The sequence below is a fragment of the Thrips palmi genome, unplaced genomic scaffold (genome assembly GCF_012932325.1).
Source record: "Thrips palmi isolate BJ-2018 unplaced genomic scaffold, TpBJ-2018v1 HiC_scaffold_4, whole genome shotgun sequence".
Classification (NCBI taxonomy): domain Eukaryota; kingdom Metazoa; phylum Arthropoda; class Insecta; order Thysanoptera; family Thripidae; genus Thrips; species Thrips palmi.
The window spans coordinates 4,812,987-4,835,865 of record NW_023144631.1 but is presented as its reverse complement, the minus strand read 5'-3'; the positions used below and the strand labels follow the sequence as shown (position 1 = coordinate 4,835,865).

The window sequence follows — 22,879 nt, the reverse complement described above, 5'->3', positions numbered from 1 at the left end:
GCAGGCAGTCACGTGACCGAGGCCCAGATAACCGTCCATTTTTGGGTCACACGACTATTTTGATCGCCGCTGCTCGCCATGTGCGCGTGCATGTGCCGCGGCACGCGGGGAGGACATGGCCGCGGCTGCATTGTGTGGAGCTTTGTGTGCTGCAGGGTCGACGACCCGACCGGCAGACCGGACTCCAGGTTTCGCTATTCGGTTTAGAAATGAATTTCTCTGAGGTTTTCCGAGCCCATGGGCTTCCAAGTCCGTTTATTGTACTACGTAGTTCGGAATTTTGACTTCTAAGCTTTGTGTCCGTTCTTTTCTCTGAAAATAATTGGCCATGAGACGAAGGCTACCTGCTGTTGATAGTGTTGCCACGTTGAGTAGGAAAATATTGCCCACTATGCCCATCAGTGTGCGGAAAGGGTTCCTGCCTTAGGCTATACCTCTGGACTCTAGAGTCTGCAGTATAAATGGACTTGGTCGCAAGAGACTCCCCAGGCGGCGACGAGAGCTTCTCCGTGGCGCTAGGCAACCCAACGGGCGTTCGTGCGGTGCGGACTAATGCCGCGCCGCGAGTGCAGGCAACCCATCTTTCTCCTCCGCCAAATGGGTTTAGCGATAGATGTGCTACTCTGTGTGTGTGTGGGGGGGGGGGGGGGGAGGGAGGGGGGAGGGAAGATAACGACCCGTGATTATTTCTTACGATACTTTTATTTTATCTCACTATAAATAAAGTATTGGTAGCAAATTTATCTTCAGTGGGATACACAAAACTTATCACGTATAGGAACGCAGCAATTTTCTCGCCTCTCTGAAAATCACCCCAAGACTCTGTACAGCAATTTGTGAGCATGGGGAACCTACATTTCGGAAGCAAAACAATGAGCGAGAAACTGTGGAAACTCTCAGCAGGAGTAAATCCAGTTTCGTCACAACGTTCAATCTTTTTTTAAATTTTAATTTTCATAAACGATTTGTTGATGGCCGAGTTAGTACTCTTTTCTTGAGAATCGTTCGACTCTTATCTGCAAGACTCGTGTCAAAGGGCGATAAAATTAAGAGATCACTTATCAGAAAGAAACTCTACACCCTCTCCAACCCTAAAACTACCCCTTCTTGTTATTTCACTGCAGAGAACCTTTCAGTCTCAATAAAAATAAAGGAATCCCCGTGCGCGACTACAGTGGCAAGGGACTCCTCAGCTTAAAATTATAATTACATACGCATGCGGGACTTTCCATATCAGGGGAAAGGCCACGATGCCTTACAGGGATCAAAATAAATTAACTTAAAATACGTCATGATGTCAGCGGAGCGGTCGTCGGGACAATGTTTGTGAGCGAAGTGCGTCGCTGTCTCCGGCCTCGCGAGTGGTGCGGAGCGTTCGACGTGGAAACTTTTCCGCCGGGGCGTGCCGAGCGTGGTCAAGCCTGGCCTAGAGTCCTATGCCTGGCCAAGCCTGGCCAAACCGCCCCTCGGACTCCGCGACTCGCGGACGGGTCAGCTGGCCGTCGGTGGAGTGGCCGTCTCAGTGCCGTCCTGGAACAAGCACGCGCTCAATTAGTTTCGCAACGTTGGAGAACAATCGCGAGAGTGTTGCGTTCTATTTTGTGCCAGAGCAAAGAGCCACGAACAAAAAAAAAAAAAAAATAGCATTCGAAAAGAAAAATTCAATTTTAAAGGGGTGCTCTATACTGGGAAACATATTACGTCAAAACGATCTCGTGTGAACGGTCGAGATTTCATAGAGCACTTTCCTCACAATACTCAGAAAATCGAAGAAAATCAACTAAATTTTAGTCCATTCGATTTATTTTTAAGAGCGAAGCATACCGCCGGATCTGCATAACAAAAAAACATGCTCGGAAACTTATTTGACTGCCATGTTTTTGTGCATGCTCTCGTGCACCGCGCAGACCTATCCAGCTTGGACAGTACGGTAGCAACGCAGAAGAATAAAAAAACAGACACGGTGGTTACACATTTACGACCGTCTAATTGACTATTCTAAAGAAGCTGCTGCGATTCGTTTAAACTTGGAGAAAACTAAAGTCAATGCTGAATACAGCAGGCACATTTTTTAAATATTTTATTTTGTCTTGTCGACACTTACATGATTCACACTGGCGGCTCCTGGCGAAGGAAGCTGTGCACGCCGATTTCTTCTTCGCCTCCTGATTTTTTTTTTTATGTCGTTCGAAACATGGAATGGCATTTTGTCTGGCCGTCGGCAACCGGTCGGCGGTGAAGCGTGGACCGACCGGCTGCTGGGGCCATAGGGCATGAAGAGCGTGACGATGATGGACTTGATGGTGGAGTCGATGGTGGACTGGATGATGGACTCGATGGTGGACTCGATGATGGACTCGATGGTGGACTGAATGATGGACTGGATGGTGTCGCGGCGACTGCTCCGGTGCTGCGCGGCGGCGGCGGGGGCGTCGTCGGGGGCCTCAGTGTTCCGCGCACGGGCACTCGGCGGGGGCGCTGGCGGTGCTCAGCGCGCTCAGCGGGGGCGTTCCCGTGGCCAGCCTGCAACAGGGAAGCGGAAGAGTGAGCGCTTGTCAGTTAGTCAGCGCGCTCAGCGGGCCGCGAGGAGGCGCCTCCAACGGCAGAGGAGCACGCGAAGAGATTATCTCAGTTCTAAACAGCAAAATTTCAAAAACAAAGGAAGAAATTTTAACAGAACAGAACGAATTTCTCCCAAAATATAGAAGAAATTTTAACCAAAAGAATAAAGAAATTTGGTAAAAATTTGAAGGAATTTTGACAAAAAAATGAAGAAATTTTGACCAAAAACTTAAAGAAATTTTGACAAAAACTTGTACAAAGTACGACAGAAATTTAAAAGAAGTGCGCTTTGCACACACCCATACACACACGCGCGCGCGCGCGCGCGCGCCACACACACACACACACACACACACACACACTCAAACAACGACCACAACATAAACAAGAAAACCATAACACGAAAACAACAAGAACTAAATTGGTCTATCCAGTTTTTCGCGGACCGGTATTATTGGCGCGAGCAGAGTGGTCCCACCGAGACGACGACTGTTTAGCGTGTTTCTCTAGATTTCTAGTCCGTTTTCTATTTTTTTATTAGTTTTACACAGTAAAAAGTCTGCTAAGCATCGCTTCCAAGAACGAAAATGAAAGCATTGTAAAATCTGCGAGAAAATGCTATACATTATGATGAAAAATTTCTTCACAATACAAAGCATTTCCTCATAATTCGAAGGAATTCGTAGTTATAAAGCAGATGCGTCGTAGACTTGCTAGAGTGTAGCGTAGTGACGAGAATGGAAACTAATGTTCCACTCAAGTCGCAGTTACCACCGGAATTAATTTTTATGTCATTGTCTGGCCGGCCCGTCCGCCATAACGCCTCAACGCGTAACCGGTCGCTCCCTTCTCCCTTGACACGCGGAGCGATGCGGAGCGATGCCCGCCTTGCCTTTTTCCCACAGCAGCGGCGACCTTTTCCTGCGTCGCCTTTTTTCTGCTTTTTCCCTCTTCGCGACGCGTTCTGCTGCTGAAAATTGCCACCTGCATGTGACCACCTTGTTGTATCACACCCCGCGCCACGGCGCGCCACGCCACGCGTCCTCGACACCACAGGACAAGGTGGCAGAACACGCGCCTACCTGTAATTAGGCACCGACAGTGTAAAACGGGGGCGTGCCAGCGCCACTACACCGTGTGGACGCCCCCCTCCCCCCCTCACACACACTCACACACTTTTCCTTTCTTCTCCCTTTCCTCGTACGGAGCTGCTACTATCTCACCTGAGGCAAGAGGGTCCCAGCATTTTTGAGTCCTTAGACCCCCAGGACCGCGTACGCAAAGCGCAAAGCCGGCGCAAGGCACAAACACAAACAAGGGTCGTCGACGCGCGAGCCGACTCAAACATTTCCAATGTTGTGTTCGCGGTTGTGTTTCCCCGTCCGTCCATTTGTCACCGGGAAACACAACACTGGAAACGTTTGAGAGCGTTTTCCTCGGCGGTCGGCTCGGCGGCTCGGCGTCGACGACCCGCACCGCTCCGGCAAGTCGGCCGGACTCAGGCCAAAAGCGCCAAGGACGCCGGGCGGCTGGCCGGTCCGTTGGCCAGGCCCATTGGCCGATCAGAGGCCGCGCCTCTCATCTGCTACCATTTCGGGGTTTCCGATTGTTTAAAAACAGAGAATCATCCGTGGGCGCCGCACCGGCGCCGCGGCATGACAGCGGAGGAATCGCGAACGGCGTACACTGTAAACCGCGAGCGGCGTCCACTTTAAACCGCGACGCCTCATGAGTGCGAGAGAGACAGCGCGACGTAAACGACTCTCGGAATCAGTTTGGCGGCGGGGGCGGCGGAGCGCCCGGAGGAGGAAAGATACCGATTGGCTGGTGGCAGGCTGATTCCGACAGTCGTCTTCGTCGCTCTGCCTCTCTCGCACTCATGGGGCGTCCCGTATGGGTGCGAGAGGGACAGAGCGACGAAGACGCCTCTCGGAATGAGTCTGCAGGCTTGGCGCCCACGCCTCCGCCTGGCGGCATTAGGGCGGTGTCGCCGCCACCGCGACAGTGCGTCATCGCCGGCAAAACAACGACGGAGGCTTGGACGGAGACGGGGAGACGGCGGGCCGCGGCGGACCGACGCCCCGAGTACTTTTCCAGGGAAATCCGGAAGCGGCGGCGGCGTCACCGCCGAGTCAACGACTCGATCCGCGGAAAAGGCCGCAAAATACGGACGGGACGCGGCGACGCCACTGGAAAACACGAAACCGCCGCGCGGCAAAACAACAAACGCCGCCGTCGCATTGGGATTCCGGTCCGGCGGCGCGGCGGCGCGAGTCAAGCAGAGTCAAGCCTGTCGCCTGCCGAGCGGTTCGGAAGAGTCGTCCCGTCGCTCTGTCTCTCTCGCACTCGTGGAGCTCTCCGCAAGTCCGCATGGGTGCGAGAGAGACACAGCGACAAACCGCTCTTTTCTGAATCGCTCGGCTGGGAGCTGCGCGGTCGCGACCGGCCAGTGCAGAGTAATAGTTACTGTCGACTTACAGAGGCAAAGTGTGGCTCCCCTATAGGTGCGAGAGAGACAGAGCGACGAAAACGACTCTCGGAACCAGTCTACAGCAATGAGTCTCAGGGCCCAGCGCCGCCGCCACGGCAAGCTAGTCCAGTGTGCGTGGGAAGATCGCCCCACCCACAGTAGCCAAAATAACGACAGAATTAAACATTCGCGTCTCGCGTCTCCACCTGGCGGGAAACGGCGCCGAAACTGGTAGAGAAGTCTGGCTTCGGTGGAAGGACATCACGGGTAAACGAGTGGATGGGTGTGAGTTTCTACGGCAAGATCGTGTGTGTTGCGTGCGTGTGTGTATGAATCTATATATGTGTGTGTGTATGTGGGGGGAGTGGGGAATGTATGTGTGGGTGTGTGTACATAATGTGTATACATTTAGTTGTTGTTTTTCGTAATTGTTGTTTTTCTTTCCAAATCAGAAAATGACGGTGCTGGGTCCGCGACGACGCGCCGATTTTGGCCAAGTGCTGGCAATGCTTTTTATAGTCGCTGCCGGTCGCGTCGCGTGCCCCTGATTGCCGCCTGCCTGGCCGGCTGGCGGTAGTGGACTACACGCACACGCACACACCACACACACACACATACATACACACAAGTCCTACGTGCCGCATTGTCCCTGCCCGTTCCTATTCGGGGCGTTCGAGGCGTTCGGGGCGTCCCTGGACAGTGGCGTGCCCGATGGGGAGATACAGTAGTAAATACCCAGCTTCCTCTCGCTGCCCTAGCCATACGGGACGCCCTACGAGTGCGAGGGAGACAGCGCATCGAAAACGACGACCCTTCGGGACCAGGGGGCTGAGGCGGGCCGGGCCGGGCGAGCGCCCGCGGAGTCCAGGGTAGGCCGACCCGCCGCACACGCGCGCTCGACGGGGCGGCCCAGCCCGGACTTCGCGGGCGCTGAGGCTCAAGCTGAAAGCTCCAGATGGTCCAGACTTGAGTGCCTGGGCCACATAGCGAGCCATTTCGGCCCGGCATGAGGTTCTACTTCGAGGGCCGGAGAGGGGCAGAGTCACTGCCAGTGGAGCGGACGGAGCGGACGGGAGAAGTCATCGGCTTTCACTCGAGCCGTCGAGTCCAAGAGCACCGTGACGAAGTGACGAGTCAAGGGCCTGGCGCCGGCACGCCGCGGCAGTGGGCCAGTGGGTTGGCCACTGCACTGCAATGTCACGGGCCGGACAATGCGGGACGCTGCAGGCGCGCCGCCGTGCCGCCGTGCCGCGGGGTCCCAAGGGGTGCGAGAGGGACAGGAATCGCTTTGCTGGAGGCGCGCGACGTGAGGCCTTTCTTTATCGGAAGACAATCGGTCGGTCATTGGCAGTCCGGCGCTGTCTCTCTCGCACTCGCGGCCTCGCGGGGCGTGCCGTCGCGGTGCGAGAGAGACAGAGCGACGAAAAGGCTCTTGACTCGGCCGATGTCCCTTCCTTCCTACGTCCTAGGCGTCGTCCCAGTTCCAGCAGACGAGGCCGCAGAAGCGGCTCGGCTCGCTGCGCCACTGGGAAACGATTGGACTAGCTGGTCCGTATCAGACTATCAAGCGTGGACTGGCTCGGGAAAAGTTGCCATCATAGCAATAGTAATTTGGCCCACCTGGACCACCTCACAGTGTGCACAGCCTGACGGGGCACCGACACCGCGTTGGTCGTCGGCCGGCAAACTATTTCGCTGCCGACCAGCCAGGCACTGTACCCAGAGGAGGTGGCTTTCGGGCAAGAACTCCCTCCGGTCCAAACGCTAGACTTATTATGTCGACAAAGTGGATCCATGCGACCGAACCCCGACTCTACCGATCGAACTTTTTGTTTTTGAGCGTGTTTTTCCCGTTTTCCACTCTAAGTTGAAGGTCGCGTGGACCGCGGAATCGGCCTCGATCTTACTGGAACGATCCCTCTCCCTTCCTCCGTCTCTCTCTCTCTCTCTCTCTCTCTCTCTCTCTCTCTCTCTCTCTCTCTCTCTCTCTCTCTCTCTCTCTCTCTCAGGAGGAAAAGGCGCGTCGCGTGCAGCGGCCTTCGTCGCCCAATAATGACGCGGCGCCGTTTCGGAGCGGTTCGGCCAGAGGGAGGTTCGAGGGGGGGGGGGGGAATACGCTGACTGCGCACCGAGGCGACCGGTAGAAAGTGGTTTCCGCGGCTAAAAGCGGTGTTCGGTGTTCGCGAAGCGTCGTCGTCGTCCCGCGTAGTCCCGCGCGCTCTGACAACCTCTGCGGCGCCGCCCGGCTTTGAACTGGTTTGAGCGCGGGCCGCTTTGGTTTCCTCGGGGAATCCCTCCTGCTTCTCCCCTTTCCCCCCCTCCCCTTTCCACTTCCCCTCTCCCCCATTCCACTCCTCCTCCTTCTACTGTTCCCATCGTATAAATTAAAATTAAAGCGTGTATTATTGTGGCGCCGCAGCGGACTGATTCCGCGCGTCGTTTTTCGTCGCTCTGTCTCTCTCGCACCTGTGCGGGACGCCCCGCGAGTGCGAGAGAGACAGAGCGACGAAAAACGACGCGCGGAATCAGTCCGCCGGTGAAATAAGCGAGCCGGCCGGAGAGGCGACCGACTGTCGCGCCGCCGCCTGGAAAACTACGCCGCCTCCGCCGCCCGGTGAATGAGTCCCACTAAATGAGTGTTTTCCTACGGTCTGATTCCGAGAGTCGTCTCCGTCGCTCTGTCTCGCTCGCACTGATGGGGCGTCTCGTGTAGGTGCGAGAGAGACAGAGCGACGGGCCGCCCGGTGGGGGCCGAGAGGCGCTCCAGGCGGCGGAGGAGGAAAGGAGAAGGGGGGGGGGGAGCCGTTCCTACGGTACGTCGCAGACACCCGTCAATGATAAGGCAAACACAAACAGACGGCAGCACGCCGCGGCCCCCGCGGTCCGCAAGACGCGCTGGAAAAATCCAGCGCGGTGCGATGCGGCTGGTGCGGCGCACGCGGCGCGTGTTCGCGCTGCGATTACGGCGAAAATTGTTTTGGCGACAACAGCGCGCGCCGTGCCCTGCCGCCCTGCCTCGCCTCGCCCCGCCCTGCAGGCGGATTCCCAGAGGCCTTTCCGTCGCTCTGGCCCCACTCGCACCTGCGGGGCACGCCGCGTGAGTGCGAGAGAGACAGAGCGTCGCTCGTCCGGCCGCCACGCGCTGTTGTTTTGGTTTCCGACGGTCGCGGAGCGCCATACAAGCAGGAGAAGCTCACCGATCGAGATGCACGCAAAAGGCAAAACAAATAAACAAAACGAAAAGAAAAATCAAATATTGTTGAAAAACAAAAACAGAGAGACGTTGCTGCAGTGAAAACAATGAGATTACTAAAATCGACGGCGAGCAAAACAACAACAGCACGTCGTCGACCTGAAGGGAGTGTGGCACACTGTGGCCAGTGGTCAGGAGGAACCATTGAACCATGCCAGGAGGAGTGGAGTCAAAGTTTGGTCCAGCGACCGCACTCTCTTTTGAAGGCGTGGTCAGGGCGAGGATCTCAGTGGCCTACACTCAAACAAAAAATAGTTTCTTCAACCAAGATAGTTTTACTTCAAAATTATTGAACTCATTTGCATGCTTCAAGTAAATTTACTCGTTATAAGTGAAGCATCTTGCTGCAAGAAACGACTTTTTTGGGGGTGTACCTAAGTGAGACAGTGATAAATCAAGTCAGACTCGCGACACGACAATTGGCATGTCACATAGTTTGGCATAAGCGAAATAGGATAGACCCGGTTCGGATACGGCATATCGTCCAGTGTGTCTCCGACTCGATTTCGGCCTGCCCCTGGCCTGCCCGTTCTCCTTGGCTGATAGAATCCACGGCGTGCTTTACGAGAGTTCCCTGCCCTAATCCCCTGCGCTGCAAGGTTGGGGCGCGCAACAGTAGACTCACTCCGAGAGTCTATCGCTCTGTCTCTCTCGCACTCACGGGGCGTCCCGTATTGGCGCGAGAGAAACAGAGCGACGAAAACGACTCTCAGTCTGCAGCAGCAGTTTCGCCAAAAAGGAGCAGGCGGATCCGAGCGGGCTCTCGCGTCCTTCATGGAGTCAGCGCGGCGGGCAGCGAAAAGCAAAGAAAGAAGGCGAAAAAAAAGCCGCTCGAAGTATCTCTACTGGGTTGCAGATCGCCTTCAAACGCGCGGCTCGGGACAAAAAGGAGCCGGATTGGCGAACAAGTGTTGAGAAAACCCTGCCGCCTGCCGGGACGGCCGGGACGACGGCCGGGACTCTAGCTCCAGGACTGCGTCCCACTGCGTCCGACTGCGTCGCTCCGGGCCGCCGAGGCTCGGGAGGCAGGCAGGCAGTCTGATGAAGCGCGAGCCATTAAAAGATGGATATCGACTCGAGCCCCTTGACCGAGTCCGCGACGGCAAGACTCTATGCGGACTGGCGCGGCCGTCGCGCAGACCAGCGCACTGCAAGCCATTATATTTCTTCCTCTCCGTCTTTGTTTTTTTTTTTTTTCGGTTTCCACTTTTTCTTTATAACGTCATAATCATCACCACCGCGCCCAATTCGCCATCTCTTTTTGTTTTGCTTTATTTTTTTGCAAGGCGCCTTACAGTGGCGAGTCCGGTCGTACCGCTGCTGCACGCTGCGCCATCAAGACGCGTGAGATTGGGTGCAATGCAACGGATCCGAACAGCAAAGTGGCCCGCGCGTCAGACAAACAGACGCTTGTCACGTTTTGCATTTTTAACCATTTTTTTAAAATGTTTTTTGATGATTGGGCGGCCTGCTTTTTTCGTTGTTGTCGATGTCTGCGCATAAGCAAGCGTTGGCAAATCAATTTACTTTGCATAACGTTTCGATAATGGTCGCTGCTCCGCGGTGGTTTCGCTTTTGCTTCGCCGGGCGGATTCGCGCAGTGGCGTGGCGATGCACGTGGGCGCCGTCGCTCTGTCTCTCTCGCACTCCCGAGGCGCCCTCCATGGGCGCGAGAGAGACAGAGCGACTGCTCCTGTCAACCGCTTGCTGCTGCAGTCGCTGGCGGCAGAGGCGACCGGCGACACGGGTGTCAAGGCGCGAAAACAGCACGTCACAATATTTGGTTTGCCCGCCCTCGGACTGGAGAGCTCCTGAGTGTCCTGAGGCTGCGACGGATGACGACACGGGGTGCACGCACGCATCCACACAGACGGGCGGACAGACAGACAGACAGACAGACAGACAGACACAAACACACACGACTCCAACACACTAGCACAAACAGCCCTGGTAGACTGAGTGCAAACACGAAATGAAAGACGTTCGTTCAGGTTCAGGAGCCGCAGCCGAAAGACAGGAATAGCTGAAACATCGGGAGCCTTGTCGTGAAATACAATAAAAAAGCGGCAAAATAGTATTTGCATAAGTTTTTGTTCTGTACACGGAAAACCTAATTCTGGCTCGCTGCCCATTTATAGGCCACTTTGGTTTGTTTGTTTGTTAGTTTGCCGAAAATAATTTCTTCATTCCAGAACACTCTAGTGCCATAAAACGAGCTGGACAGAATAGGAAATTGCCATCCAATTGGGGAGTTTTCGTTCTCCTCTGTGTGCGGGAACGGCAAAAGTGTTCTGCCGCGAATTCCTTTTTCCAGTGCGCACCGAAGACAACGACCTTCCACTCCTCCTCCTCGCCGTGCACAGTCAACCTGCAGACTGAGATTCGCTATCGTCGCTCTGTCTCTCTCGCACCTGTACGGGACACCCCATCAGTGCGGGAGAGAGAGAGAGATCGAAGAAAGCGACTCTCGGAATCAGTCCGCTGAGTCAACCAACGCATTCCACTCGACCGGAGAGGAGGAGTGGAACGAACGAAAGGGTCATGCCGGCAAATACTACAAAAAGGCCGGAGCAGCGTGTGCCGGGCACACTGTGTTACTCCTCGCCCCGCCTCGCCCCGGTGTCCTGTTGCAAAACAAGAAGGTCCGGTTCATTGCCAAGGCCGGGCAGGCACCGTTCCTCCGGCGGTCGCCGCCGCGGTCGCCGCCGCGGTCGCCGCCGCGGTCGCCGCCCCGGGGAGGAGGGAGGAAGGGGAGCGCGGCGTGCTCCTCCGGGGTCTCCGGGGCCTACATCGCGGCGCCCAGGGCGTCGCAGCGTTCCCTCTCGCTTATTCTAGGCTAGGACCGCGCGTCTGTCTGTCTGTCTGTCTGTCTGCCAGTTTATACACCCTCACCTCACCTTACCTACAAAGTGCAGTCTCGACTGAAAACATAAACTTTAGTTCTTTTGACTCTTTTGACTATTGATTAAGTCAAAGGGTACTTAAATCGTGATATTTGTATTACACTAATAAAATAGACCAAACATTTAGTCAATTTAAACTAACTTTTTAATAAAAAAATTTACAGAGCAGGCTAAAATTTAGCTCTTATCGGGGAGCCAAAAAAACTCGTCCTCCCTTTCGGGTTGCACGCTGCGTCTGCAGAATGGTTCCGAACGGTGCCTTTGTCGCTCCGTCTCTCTCGCACCGGTGCGGGGCGCTCCGTGAGTGCGAGAGAGACAGAGCGCTGTGCCGCCCGGCTTCCCCTTTCTGGGCGTTATGGGACGGGATTCCCCTGCGAGGCGGCGGTACGGTGCAACGACCAGCCGCACAGACCCCCAACAGACCGCCTCGGCCTGCCGCCGCTCTGTCTCTCTCGCACCCAAGCTGGACGCCCCGTGAGTGCGAGAGAGACAGAGCGACGGAGTTCGGAATCAGCATGCAGGTCCCGTGCATCATGCAGGCCCAGGTTCACGTCCTGCCCGCTTTGCGAACTTGCGGCCTACACTGTGAAATATAATTGCTGTCTACGTATTTATGACAAAACCGCGCTGTCAGCTTTCAACATTGCCGAGAATGCAGTGAAAATCTCATCAAAACTCATTCTCTACACTACATGCACGGGCGTGACATCACTGTCGCCAACTGGTTTGACCGACTGGTTTGATGACATTCTTGCAAGGAAAACGAGCCTTGACATTGTCGTCAAGTGGCAACCCAAATATGTTGGCAGTGTACACGCGGATCCTGTCGGAAGCCGCGCGACGTCGCCAAAGGTCATCCGGCGGCAGCGTCGCTTTGGTGGTCGCGATGCGAGCATTTGGAGTCTGTCTCGGCGGCCGGCGTCTCGCAGACTGGCCGGCCGGCTCAAACGGCCAGCACTGTTAAAAGAAACTGTAGGAAAACAGCACATTTACCAACGAGTGATTTGCTTTTAAGCAGCACGTGTCATCGGAACTTAAAACAGCACAAATGCTGTTAGGAAACAGCAAGTTTCATCATTGGAGAAAACAACAAATATAGTCGATTTCCAATGCTGGAAAACAGAACATCTTGTTTGTAAAATTAATGATATATGCTGTTTTGGAACGGTATCCTGTCATTTAAAAACAACACCATTCAATTGAAGATTTGCCGGAGCATTTTGCAGCTCACGGCTCAAATCAAACTCCAACTATGTCAAAATAAATTCTGTTGTTTCTGAACAGCATTTGTGTTGTAAAGTTTTTTAGCAACACTTCCAATTTTTAAACAGCGGTGAACTGTCCAAGAACTGCACGAACTGTTACAAAACAAATGTCTTGTTTGAGCCGTCAGGAAACTCCTATTTCCTTTTTGGCCCGCCCTTCTATTCAAAAAATAGGGGGAGGGCCTATGCATTTGCCTTTGTGTCTGTGTGTTGTTGTTGTTGTTGTTGGCGTCTGTGTACAAGGAAGGAGTTGAGCTAGAGTAACCAGATTTGGAGGGTACTTCAGGAGTACCGTCCAAACAAATAATCCGGTGGTGCAAATCCCGTCCGGGTCGCACAAGGGCTGCTGCAGGTGCATCATGGTTTACATGAGCGGGAGGGGGATTTCCGCCATTATTGGTGCTAGCAGGGCACATAGGGGTATTTTTGGAATCGGGGCGACGAGACAAGATGAATGGACCTGGTCCCGACCCCATCGGCCGCTTTTACAAGTTGCCCAGATCAGGATCTTCGAAAAAGGGGCTCGACCGACTAAAAAAAATTATTGCAGATTTCGATTGGTCTCAGCAAGACCTTTTCAACGAGGGGTCGGAAAGGGGGTCCAGGAGCCCGACTTCGTCTATTAGTCACATCAGGATCTTGAAAAAAGGGGGTCGACCGACTGAAAATTTTTACTTAAGTTTTCGATAGGTCTTGGCAAGACCTCTTCAACGAGGGGTCGGAAGGGGGGGTCCAGGAGCCCGCCTTCATGAGTTATGGGGAAAAGTGCGACGGACTCGTTTTGCGCTCCAGCTGTGCCTCTATTGCAAGGAGTTGCAGTAGCATGGCAAATATGGGTATTTTCGGAATGAGGGCGAAGAGACAAATGAAACGGGCATATTCTAAGGACAGTTGGAGTAAAAAGTGTAAGGACTATTGCATATTGTGAATAGAAGGGCGGGCCTGAGTCACGATGGTACATCGATAACTTTGCTTTACCCGCTCTCGGTGTGTGTGATGCGAGCGGGCCGAAGGCCCGGGCCTTCGACTGGCTAAGTTGGGTCTGATGCGAGGGCCGAAGGCCCGAGAAAAGGCCGCCGGCAGGCCAAGCTGGGCCGGCCCCCTGTCGAACCGAGTTGCCGGCGCAGCGAAGCGGAGCTGGCAACTCGGTTCGACGGAAGGGCGGGCCCTAGCTTGTTGTGAATAACGGAGAGACCGCGTTGAAGAACAGTGCTGTTTGTAAACAGAAAAGAGCGTTTCTGAATGACTGCTAGTATTGGATAAGACTATTAGGACCCTCGACATTTTTTTTGTAAATGTATAACAACTTCTTTGTTTGAAAACAGAAAAGTGTTGTTTATGAACAGGTTGGTGCCATTTGGAAATGGTAATTCTGTTACACAACAACTTATTGTCAGAGATCAGATACAGAGAGCCATCATCCCTTTTTACAACACTGCTGTTGGATAACGACTCAGTGTCCAACAATATGCCGTTCTTCTACAACAAGTGTTGCTAAAAAACTTAACAGGATATATGCTGTTAATTAACAGCATCTTTTCTATCAGTGAGACGGGAGGGCGGATCCAGAGACCGAAGGGGACGAGTGGGGGGGGGGGGGGGAGCTGCTTACCTGCAGAGGCAAAGGGTGACTTGTTGCCTACCTTTCGGGCGGCCTTCAAGGGATCGACGCCCCCTGCCCCCCTCCCCCTTCCCCTGGATCCGCGCCTGGCTGCGTCTGGCCAGACAGGCCGGATGAGAAGTCGGGGCCAAACAGGGTGCCAAACGGATCCGTCTCCGCCAGTCGGCCGCCGCCGTTGGCGCGTCTCCATTCTGCAGACAGGTGGGCTGCTACCGCCCGCTGCCGCTTTGCTTATCGCAGCACCAGTTCGACTGTCTAAACCAATCCGGATGCTGGATGCTGATGCCGAGCGATGATTTCGAACCGCTGTGCCTGAATCGCTCTCGCGGCCCATGAGTGCGACGGAGACAGAGCGACGGAAACGCGGTTAGCCTGCTGTCAACTGCACTGCGGTGAGGCCCGTGGCTGTGGCTCCCTGAAAGCGCGTTCGCTTCGGACGAGGGGCACTCGGCTCTCCGAACGCCGAGGGCGAGGGCGCGCGAGAGCGCCCGCGAAGTCCGGGCTGGGCCGCCCCGTCGAGCGCGCGTGTGCGGCGGGTCGGCCTACCCTGGACTCCGCGGGCGCTCGCCCGGCTCGGCCACCCAGCCGCCTGGATACCCAAGGGTCGTTTTCGACGCTCTGTCTCTCTCGCGCTCATGGGGTCGTGGAAACAGGGTCGATTTGGCGGGACCATATTTCCGGCTTGGGTCGGAAAGGAAATTTGGTGGCCGGAAAATGATACGACAGTCATGGTTCTTGTGCACGTGAACGTGAAGAAAACGCAGAGCACCAATCTTGCTCCGGGCGTGTTTTTTTGGGAGGGAAGGCCAACTACAGGTGTGCAGTCACGCAACCAAGCGCAGCTGCAGTGCCACCACCACAGTGTGGCGGTCAAAACCGGCCGGTTCGTCGAAAATCGTAATCGCGGAAGCGACCACCGCGACGACCAACGGAACGCCGCGCGCCCTTTCCTCGCCGGCCTGAACACTGTCTCCGAGAGTCGTCGCTCTGTCTCTCTCGCACTCGCGGGGCGCTCCGTACAGGTGCGAGGGAGACAGAGCGACGAAAACGACTCTCGGAATCAGTGTGCCGACCGACCGGGCGGCTTCCCGCCTTGCCGGGAGCAGCGGCGAGTCGCCGTGGCCGTGACTGGACCGGCACCGCGGCACCGCGCTGCAGGCCGATTTCGCGAGTCGGTTTCGTCGCTCTGTCTCTCTCGCACCTGTACGGGACGCCCCATGAGTGCGAGAGAGACAGAGCGACGAAAGCGACTCTCGGAATCAGTCTGCTGCAAAGCGCCAAAGCGACGGCCGAAGGTCCCGCCCGTTTGGCTTCGCTTTGGCCGTGTTGCCTGTGGCGGCCTGCGGGGCGGGGAGGGGGAGGGGGAGGGGGAGGGGGAGGGGGCGTTTCGCCGCGGGCCAGACGCAGTGAGACCTGGCGGAGCCGGCAGTGCTCTCGTCGCTCCGTCTCTCTCGCACTCACGGGGCGCCCCATGGGGGTGCGAGAGAGACGGAGCACGCCGGTGATGAGCGCGCCGTACTCGTTATTGTCACGGCTGCGCTGCCCTTTCTCCGCGAAGAGCCCCGCCGCGCCGAGGCTCGCTGCTCTGTCTCTCTCGCACTCGTGCGGGGCGTCGCGGGTCCCGTGGGGGTGCGAGAGAGACAGACGCCTCTCTGACGCCGCGCGCACCTCGTCGGAGAGAGTCGTAAATGCGGCTCACCGACTGACTGATCGGCGCGTTGACACAGTTCGGCGGCCCTAGCCTACTGCCGCGGCGTGGCGCGGCGCGCCTTGCAGTGCAGTGGCCTGGCGTGCCTTGGAGGGCGTGCCGTGCCCGCCACCTTGGCCCGCGCGCTCACATAACGCGATGAAGGCCGAGAGGCTCCCCGGTCGGCCCTTCGGCGCTTCGGCGACGCGCGAAACCCACTGGGCGGCTCGTAAAGCATCCACCGCAGCGCGCTGCCGCCACGCTGCCATGTTGCAGTGACAGTGAAGTGGCGTCTGGTGGCGTCTCGTGGCGTTTTACAACTGGGCAACCCTCTCCTCACCCGTCAGGCCGCAGGGTGCTGAGGCCGGGTCAGGCTATTTTCTAAATACCGCTACGTATACAGTGTACTTCACTAAAATTTCGAGCTTCATTGCTACTGGCCTCTTTTCCCCGCGAAGGTAGAAAGTGAGCGGAACGTCCACAGGGAATGTCCATGGGGAATGCCCATAGGCAATGTCCAAAGGGAATGCCCATGAGGAATGTTCATGGGGTACGTCCGTAGGGAATGCCCGGGGAATGTCCACATGGAATACACACTGGAATAAGTGTGCCCGAATTGCACTACGTGTTTTTGTTCTCGACGACAAAGAATAGTACAGTATGCGAAATTGGAGGCGTGTCTAGGCTAATACGACAGGTATTGCACCACGGGGCGCGGGAAGGGGAAACTTCGATCTATCGTTTTATAAAACGACCGAAACGGTATCGGCTGGCACTGACCTATAACGCTGTGATTTTTTTTTCTGGCGGTGTCGTTTACCTGCCAAACACCGGGAGGCAACGGTGACACACGCACACGTGCGCGCCCGCACACACACACACACACACACACACACACACACACACACACACACACACACACACACACACACACAGCCCCTTGTCAAAATGGACGCCCCAAGGTCCTTCCCCCTCCCCTCTTAAACGGACCCACCGCCGCCAATAAGAAGCAAAGCTCCCTTCTTTGTTGCAAATGGACGCGGCGAAGGACGTCCCCTCCGGATTTGGGTGCGCCCGGCGGCATTTTTCATTTCCCACCACTTTTTTGCCTCGCTCTATTATAAACACACGGGCCGCGCAAAAAAAAAAAATTCTAAAAATTAGACACGTCCAGTTTTGTGTGGGTCGCTAATGCAGCCGCGTGACACGGCTAATAGCAGAGCGCGACCTGCCGAACGTGGGCAGTCACGCCCCTGGACGTCGCTCTGTCTCTCTCGCACTCGCGGGGCGGCCCGCAGGGGTGCGAGAGAGACAGAGCGACGAAAGGCTCCCTCGGAATCGCAGTGGCTGCCCGCGCGGACACCGCGATGGGCGGGGCTGGCGGTCATTTTCGGGCAGAACGACGGGACAACGCTGGCGGCGCGCGCTATGCGTGTGTCAGTTCGTGTAGCCGCGCCGCCCCCACCCCAGACGCCCCGTCGCCTTGTTCGCTCGTTGGCGCTGGCCCGGGTCGGGACGGGACGGCGACGACCGAGGCATCGCTGTGCCAACAGTAGCAGCCCTGGGGAAAAGAGGTATTGGTCAATGATGGGTGACCGCCACCGCGCCACCGCCTCGGCGACCAGTATGACTAGCCGCACGTCGCGCCTCCGCGCCGGGGCGGGGCGGGGCGGGGCGGGGCGGGGGTGCGGTGGTGTGCAGAAGCGGCCGCGCACACAGACACAGGCGGGGTCTCACCGACACGACGATGGCGGCCTCCACGGCCTCCGCGGCCTCCGCGGCGCGACACACGACCCTCCCAAAGGCCGACTCGCGCCGACTGCAGGCAGACTGCAGGCGCGGTTGTGTTGTGTTTTCAGTAAAGGAAAAGGAAAGGGAATGCCGAGAAAACAAACAAAACGAAGATGAAAATGACAAACGACGGACAAGTGACGCAGCGCATCTTGACGGACAAGGCGGCAAGGCGGGGCTGACTGGCTGGCGGACTGACTGACTTGCTGACTTTGCTGCCTGCCTGCCTGCCTGCATGACTGACTCCATCGGACTCTATGACTGACTCCATCGGACTCTATGACTGACTCTATCGGACTCTATGACTGACTGACCGACTCTGACTGACTGGCTTGCCAACTGAGTGGCTGCCGGACTGGCTGACTGAATGGCTGGCTGCCGGAGGTTGTGGACGCGGACGCTGCGCCACGCTGCGTGAGTGCGTGAGGCATTGCAGGGCGCCCCGGGGCCCGGGGCTGCGCGGACCCTGGCCGCCCGCCACAATGCCATCCAACGCCATCCAATGCCACTGGCCAGTGCGCCTCCGGGCCTCCGGGCCTCCGGGGAAGGACGCCGCGGACGGAACCTCGGCCGCCCTGCAGGCTCATGCCGTCAGTCTCTGTCGCACTCGTGGGCCGTCCCGCCCCGGTCCCGTCGGAGTGCGATGCGAGAGAGAGAGACAGCGCGACGAAGGCTGTCCGGAATCTGGCTGCCCCCGAACGGAACGGGCCGAACAGGAATGGCGGGACGATGTCCGATCGGTGCAGCAGGTCCTGGATCTCTCGCGCGAAGCGAAGCGCCAGGACGCCGGGCGCCTGACCCCGAAGGATCGTTTCGTAAGATGGTTTCGTCGCTCGGTCTCTGTCGCTCCCCTACGATACGCCCCATGAGTGCGACAGAGACAGAGCGACCCTTCGGCGTATCGGAATCGGGTGGCAGCCTCGTTCCGGGACAGTTCATGGTCATGGCGCTCTGGACTTGGCTCCGGCGAGGGTCATCGACCACGCTTCCAAACAGCCGGCCAGCCTCACCCCGTTCTAGAACACGTCCAGCGTGGTGGACACCACGTGCGCCACGCCGCGGAGGGACCCAGGGTTCGATACCCGGCGACGGCGTCCTACTGTTTTTCTCTCTCTTTTTTTTTAAGTCGCCGCGGAGCATCGTGACGACCTGGCGTGGCGTATGCCCGGGACCCGGGAGTCCCCGTCGCGTGGCGCAGTGTGTGTTTAGGCGCAGAAATTGCAGGCTGCAGGAGGCTCGCTCTGTCTCTGTCGCACTCACGGGGCGTCCCGTAGAGGTGCGAGAGAGACAGCGCGACGAAAAGCGATTCATCGGAATGGCTCGGCGACTTTGCGGTGGCGGATATTGTCGCGATGCGTGCTGCGCCGGCTGCGCCGTGATAGCGTCAGGCGCTGCGCTCGCTTCGCTCCGTCTCTCTCGCACCCACGGGGCGTCCCGTAGGCGCGAGAGAGACGGATGCTGGGTCGGAGTTGGCCTGCAGGGGTCCGTGGCGACTGGTGACGCTTGACGCGCTCGAAGCTCGAAATGCGTCCGCACTGCGTCCGCCCGTCCGCCGCCAAGGCCGCCCCGCGGTCGCCCTCCGCGTCGCCTGCGGCAGACCGACTCCGAGAGTCGTTCTCATCGCTCTGTCTCCCTCGCACCCATGGGGCGTCCCCTTGAGGTGCGAGGGAGGCAGAGCGACGAAAACGACTCTCGGAATCAGTCTGCGGGTGGATCAAGAAGGGGTACTACACGGTGTGGTCGCGGCGCGCCGGGGGGATCCCGGAAAGCACGCATACAGTGTGGTGGCGGCGTCGACTGCGGTGTCGATTATTTTGACAGGTTTTCGTGTTCCGCGAGCTTCAGAGTGGATTCCGACTGTTTCCGCGACTTGCCGTGTGGTGGGCGGTATTTTGACTGAAATTAAGGAATTCCGGAATTCCGATGCGCACGCATCCGTATTTTTCACACCGACCGAAGAAAATATCCTCTGTAGTCATAAAATAAAGTGACGTCATGATATACGGACTTCGTTAACTTGAAACTTTATTGACTGACCCGGGTGGCTCTGTACAGCACTGCTACGTTGCACACAGCTACACCGTAAGTACTGAACTTGCGGACCGAGAACTGCACCGGACGCGAGCAGACTGATTCCGAGAGTCGTTTTCGTCGCTCTGTCTCCCTCGTACCTGTACGGGAGGCCCCATGAGTGCGAGAGAGACAGAGCGACGAAGACGACTCTCGGAATCCGTCTGCAGGGCAGGGCGCGGCATGAATATGCAGCAGCCTCGCACATTTCTACCATTTCCATTCAATCGGCGCGCGGCCAGGCGGGCAGGGGGTTAGGCTGGAAAGCCCGCTTCCGGGACCGTCGCGGCACGCATGCCGCGTGCGGCGTTTGAATTCGGCAGTCACTAAGTACGGCCACGGCATGTCGTTATCACCCGCTCACGTACCCACACACTCACACACGGACACACGCACACACGCACGCGACGCTTTCACTCCTTCGCATAGCACTGTATGGCGATGAGGCGCGAAGGGGGCTTCGAAGGTCGCGGGCGTCAAGGGAGGACTAGGTCGTGTCGTGTCTGTTGGCGCTCGCAGTGGTGCGTCGTGCGTCCCCGACCCGCCGCGGCCCGGTTCCGCCACCGCAGGCGACCAGGTAGCAGGTGACACGCAACACGCCACGCCACGCCACGCCACGCCGCGGTCACGGCCGGCTAGATGAGGCGTGGGTGTAGGCCGTGCTGGCCTGCCCGGTGCATCCTTAGGAGGCGGTGCAAACGGTGCATGCGCGGCTGCGTGGCCCACGCGACACATGCACCACGCGACGCCGGGTTCGTTCCGCGAAGTGTCGTTTTCGTCGCTCTGTCTCTGTCGCTCTCGTGGAGCGGCCCGTTGGGGTGCGAGAGAGACAGAGCGATGAAGCGCTCTCACAGGGTTTGCAGTCGTTCGCGGCGGGGCGAAGGACGAGGTGTGGCATGCAGATGGACTTCCCTGGCCCTGGCTTCCGCGGTCCGGCTGGAGAGACTAGGCCGTTCCGGAGAGAGAGATGAGAAGAGAGGAGGGAGGGGAGAGAAAGAGAGGCACGCGCCGAAAAAAGCCTCCAAACGGGCGGGAATCGGTGAGACCCTGATGGGTGAGATACCCACAGCAGAGTGACTCCGAGAGTCGTTTTCGTCGCTCTGCCTCTCTCGCGCTCATGGGGCGTCCCGTACAGGTGCGGGAGAGACAGAGCGACGACAACGACTCTCGGGATCACTCTGCAGACTGGCTGATGGCCGTCCGCCGTCCGGGTTTGGCGGGTCGCTTCCGCTCCGCCTAGGCGAAGCCATGGCGAAGCCTGCCCGCCAAATGCAGTCCGGACGGGCCGGACACCGCAGCGCCCATTCAATCTTCCCGATTGAATCTTCGTCGCTGATTGCGAGCGGCGGGCCGTGCCGTGCCGTGCCCTTGCAGTGCGTAGGTGCTAATCGGCCGGCCAAACAGCCGAGCCAATCAGCAGATCGGTTCGTCGCTCTGTCTCTCTCGCACCCTTGCGGAGAGCCCCATGAGTGCGACAGAGACAGACTCGGCAGGCAAACAGGCAATCCCACGCGGCGCGCAAGGCGGCGCGAGACGTGATGATGTGTAAAACAAACACTCTCGCGACATCCGCTGCCGCGGCCCGCCGCTGCCGGGTATGACGACCAATACTCATTCAACACACATCGGGATTGTCCCGCCGCCTCCGCCGTCCAGGAAGCTGAGGCTCCACGGCCGGCGGGGCGGGGCGGGGTCCAGGTAGCCCCAGAGGTGTGGGTGATTCACTCGCACCGAGACGCACGGCTACTCGCTTCGGCACTCACTCGACAGTGTGCCAGAAGTCGTTTTCGTCGCGCTGTCTCCCTCGCACTCATGCGGCGCCCCGTTCAGGTGCGAGAGAGACAGCGACAAGATTGACTCTGCGAGTCGGTCTGCAGGACAACCAGGGTTTATGGTCCGCGCCGTCCGCTCCGCGCTGCAGGCCGACGACGTCCACAGCGACCCGCGGGGTAAACGACCCGGCGTCGCGCACCGAGTGTACGGACAGGTCAGCCTGATTTAATCCCGATGCCCGACTCTCTTTAGTCTTTTTGGATTGTTTCGTTGCGAAAGGGACAGCGGTGATAAAGTAGAGGGAGCGGGGGGCATTCTTAAGTCGAGTCGACTGAAACTATTTGGGTTTATTTTACCCTCGCAAGGAGCACTTGTTGTGATTGAGTTTTAGAGTACTTTTAACCGATTTTCGGTCAAGTTTCTTTTTGATTGATAATTTGTTTTTTAGAAGTGGTCCTACGCTCACGTTGCGTATGACCTTCACTGGACTGTCCTTCAAGGGGTTGCGGAAGAAAAGTACAAGGCTAAGAAGGAACACCCTTCCCTTATGGCACTGGATATCTTGGCTGTGAGCCATCCCTCGGCCTGCTATTAAAACTAAACGTGAAAAATATGAGTCTGAAATCCCTGACAAATTGATGTTGAGGTCTGTGGTAGTAGACCACAGTGGGTGCACTTTTCTTAGCTTGTGCTTTTCTTTCACTATACTCATAGGAGAAGCACGCTGGTATTCGAGAGCCCTAGTCTGTGACATACTCCAGCCGCGCCCAGATAGGGTCCTACAGTGCAGTACAAGGTGGGCACTTATAAGTGCACCCTATATTAGACCCTGTAGTACGACCCTATAGGGTCTTGTGGGGGGTCCCACAGTGTAGGACTCCGAGTGCAGCCTCCCGCTCGTCCTCGTGGACTCACCTGTACCGCCGCGGGGAGCAGGTCTGGGGCTCCACGGAGAGGGCGTCGAGCATCCTCAGGTAGTACAGGACCAGCATGCGTGCCAGCTCCATGACGGGTAGCTCTGCGTCGGCGGGGACGGGGTGCACGGGGTGGTAGGGGTGGACGCGGTGGCGTTCGAAGGCACAGGGAGTTCCTCCCGTTGCGCGGAGCCCAGCAGAACGACGGCGACGTGCCTACGTCAGTGGACGTGGGAAGCTGATTTCGATTTCGTCAACCGCTTCCCGGTGACGCGCCGAAAAGATCGCCGAGGTGAAGACAAGCCGAATCTCTACGCCGAGGGGCCGAGTGAGCTACGGGCCTTGTCAGCTGGGCTGGGGCGGGCAGGGGCAGGCGCCTGGTGTGCGCTCGGGTTCGCGGCCAACAACAGACTGATGCGGGACGCGCCGAAGCCGAAACCCGTCCAGGCAAGAGCACCTCGCCCGCACCTCCACTACCTCCACCTCCACCTCGGCGCGCGGGGGCCGCCGGCGAGCACGGCGGCCGGGGAAGTCCCCCCTCCCCCTTCCTTTTCCCAGCCCGCGTGCCAC

The 22,879-nt window shown here is 57.5% G+C and overlaps 1 long non-coding RNA gene across 1 annotated transcript; it reads right to left on the bottom strand.

Moving 5' to 3' along the window:
• Positions 1 to 680: 680 nt before the first annotated feature.
• LOC117649470 lies at positions 681 to 22,762 on the bottom strand. The gene is made up of 3 exons (XR_004587981.1): positions 22,311 to 22,762; positions 2,105 to 2,523; positions 681 to 1,530 (listed from the first exon to the last, which is right to left on the bottom strand). It is a non-coding gene; the product is annotated as an uncharacterized LOC117649470 (long non-coding RNA).
• Positions 22,763 to 22,879: the final 117 nt, after the last annotated feature.